Genomic DNA, 4,199 nt, shown 5'->3' with positions numbered 1-4,199 from the left:
CAAAAACAGAAAGAGATAGAGACAGACAGATATACAGACAGACACACCGACAGACAAAAACAGAAAGAGATAGAGACAGACAGATATACAGACAGCCACACCGACAGACAAAAAACAGAAAGAGATAGAGACAGACAGATATACAGACAGACACACCGACAGACAAAAAACAGAAAGAGATAGAGACAGACAGATATACAGACAGACACACCGACAGACAAAAAGAGATAGAGACAGACATATATACAGACAGCCACACCGACAGACAAAAAGAGATAGAGACAGACATATATACAGACAGCCACACCGACAGACAAAAAGAGATAGAGACAGACATATATACAGACAGCCACACCGACAGACAAAAAACAGAAAGAGATAGAGACAGACAGATATACAGACAGCCACACCGACAGACAAAAAGAGATAGAGACAGACAGATATACAGACAGCCACACCGACAGACAAAAAACAGAAAGAGATAGAGACAGACAGATATACAGACAGCCACACCGACAGACAAAAAACAGAAAGAGATAGAGACAGACAGATATACAGACAGCCACACCGACAGACAAAAAGAGATAGAGACAGACAGATATACAGACAGACACACCGACAGACAAAAAGAGATAGAGACAGACAGATATACAGACAGCCACACCGACAGACAAAAAGAGATAGAGACAGACAGATATACAGACAGCCACACCGACAGACAAAAACAGAAAGAGATAGAGACAGACAGATATACAGACAGACACACCGACAGACAAAAAACAGAAAGAGATAGAGACAGACATATATACAGACAGCCACACCGACAGACAAAAAGAGATAGAGACAGACATATATACAGACAGCCACACCGACAGACAAAAAGAGATAGAGACAGACAGATATACAGACAGCCACACCGACAGACAAAAAGAGATAGAGACAGACATATAAACAGACAGCCACACCGACAGACAAAAAGAGATAGAGACAGACAGATATACAGACAGCCACACCGACAGACAAAAACAGAAAGAGATAGAGACAGACAGATATACAGACAGACACACCGACAGACAAAAAACAGAAAGAGATAGAGACAGACATATATACAGACAGCCACACCGACAGACAAAAAGAGATAGAGACAGACAGATATACAGACAGCCACACCGACAGACAAAAAACAGAAAGAGATAGAGACAGACAGATATACAGACAGCCACACCGACAGACAAAAAACAGAAAGAGATAGAGACAGACATATAAACAGACAGCCACACCGACAGACAAAAAGAGATAGAGACAGACAGATATACAGACAGCCACACCGACAGACAAAAAACAGAAAGAGATAGAGACAGACAGATATACAGACAGCCACACCGACAGACAAAAAACAGAAAGAGATAGAGACAGACAGATATACAGACAGCCACACCGACAGACAAAAAACAGAAAGAGATAGAGACAGACAGATATACAGACAGCCACACCGACAGACAAAAACAGAAAGAGATAGAGACAGACAGATATACAGACAGCCACACCGACAGACAAAAACAGAAAGAGATAGAGACAGACAGATATACAGACAGCCACACCGACAGACAAAAAACAGAAAGAGATAGAGACAGACAGATATACAGACAGCCACACCGACAGACAAAAAACAGAAAGAGATAGAGACAGACAGATATACAGACAGCCACACCGACAGACAAAAAGAGATAGAGACAGACAGATATACAGACAGCCACACCGACAGACAAAAAGAGATAGAGACAGACAGATATACAGACAGCCACACCGACAGACAAAAACAAAAAGAGATAGAGACAGACATATATACAGACAGCCACACCGACAGACAAAAAGAGATAGAGACAGACATATATACAGACAGCCACACCGACAGACAAAAAGAGATAGAGACAGACATATATACAGACAGCCACACCGACAGACAAAAAGAGATAGAGACAGACAGATATACAGACAGCCACACCGACAGACAAAAAGAGATAGAGACAGACAGATATACAGACAGACACACCGACAGACAAAAACAGAAAGAGATAGAGACAGACAGATATACAGACAGCCACACCGACAGACAAAAAACAGAAAGAGATAGAGACAGACAGATATACAGACAGCCACACCGACAGACAAAAAACAGAAAGAGATAGAGACAGACAGATATACAGACAGCCACACCGACAGACAAAAACAGAAAGAGATAGAGACAGACAGATATACAGACAGCCACACCGACAGACAAAAAGAGATAGAGACAGACAGATATACAGACAGCCACACCGACAGACAAAAAGAGATAGAGACAGACAGATATACAGACAGCCACACCGACAGACAAAAACAAAAAGAGATAGAGACAGACATATATACAGACAGCCACACCGACAGACAAAAAGAGATAGAGACAGACATATATACAGACAGCCACACCGACAGACAAAAAGAGATAGAGACAGACATATATACAGACAGCCACACCGACAGACAAAAACAGAAAGTGATAGAGACAGACATATATACAGACAGCCACACCGACAGACAAAAACAGAAAGTGATAGAGACAGACAGATCTACAGACAGCCACACCGACAGACAAAAAGAGATAGAGACAGACATATATACAGACAGCCACACCGACAGACAAAAACATAAAAAGATAGAGACAGACAGATATACAGACAGACACACCGACAGAACTCACTTTGCACACACGCGGCCTGTGAGTGTGAGAAGAAGTAGCCATCCGCGCACAAGCAGTGTCCGGAAAAGCACCCCGTCTGGTCCTTTGCACAGTCTGCGTTGTTTGTGCATGTCGCTTTCAGCCAGCTTTCTGATCATCCGCATTCACAGACAAAATACACCCTGAACTGAAGTGTTCCACTTTTGAACACAGCTTTTATAGCCTGTTTTTAACACAGTGCGATATAGTGTGTAGTTCTACTAGCAAAAGTAGCAAACATAATAAGTATTAGTGTTCAACAGAGGGACTCTTCAGTCTAAAATGTAATTATACAATCGGCACCCAAACGAAAACCACATAAAAACAGCAGCAATAACAACAATAATTACATTGAAAACGAAGGCTGCTGACACACAAACTGAGGAATTTCTCTTTAAAAATAATATATTTCTGCCCCCCAAATTAGTTTTGAAGTGCAAGCAACATAACTTTTGTTCACGGGGCAATTGGTATATTAGGAGCATCTTTCACTAGCTAACAACCACTTGACTTAGGGAGCATCTTTCATTAGCTAACAACCACTTGACTTAGGGAGCATCTTTCACTAGCTAACAACCACTTGACTTAGGGAGCATCTTTCACTAGCTAACAACCACTTGACTTGGGGAGCATCTTTCACTAGCTAACAACCACTTGACTTGGGGAGCATCTTTCACAAGCTAACAACCACTTGATTAGGGAGCATCTTTCATTAGCTAACAACCACTTGATTAGGGAGCATCTTTCATTAGCTAACAACCACTTGACTTGGGGAGCATCTTTCACTAGCTAACAACCACTTGACTTGGGGAGCATCTTTCACTAGCTAACAACCACTTGACTTAGGGAGCATCTTTCACTAGCTAACAACCACTTGACTTAGGGAGCATCTTTCACTAGCTAACAACCACTTGACTTGGGGAGCATCTTTCATTAGCTAACAACCACTTGACTTAGGGAGCATCTTTCACTAGCTAACAACCACTTGACTTAGGGAGCATCTTTCACTAGCTAACAACCACTTGACTTAGGGAGCATCTTTCACTAGCTAACAACCACTTGACTTAGGGAGCATCTTTCACTAGCTAACAACCACTTGACTTAGGGAGCATCTTTCACTAGCTAACAACCACTTGACTTGGGGAGCATCTTTCATTAGCTAACAACCACTTGACTTAGGGAGCATCTTTCACTAGCTAACAACCACTTGACTTGGGGAGCATCTTTCATTAGCTAACAACCACTTGACTTAGGGAGCATCTTTCACTAGCTAACAACCACTTGACTTCTGAAATCAAGGAGGGGATTGTTCGATCGTTTCAACATGAAAATTAAACATATCCATTGGTAGTAGTTTTTTTAATATGTTTTTATTATCTTTAATCCAGCAAGTTTTCTGATACACACTTAAAATCACACATGTGTGACTATCCGAGCAAGT

Source organism: Littorina saxatilis, unplaced genomic scaffold (genome assembly GCF_037325665.1).
Source record: "Littorina saxatilis isolate snail1 unplaced genomic scaffold, US_GU_Lsax_2.0 scaffold_413, whole genome shotgun sequence".
Lineage (NCBI taxonomy): Eukaryota > Metazoa > Mollusca > Gastropoda > Littorinimorpha > Littorinidae > Littorina > Littorina saxatilis.
Note: the sequence above shows the minus strand (reverse complement) of the source record.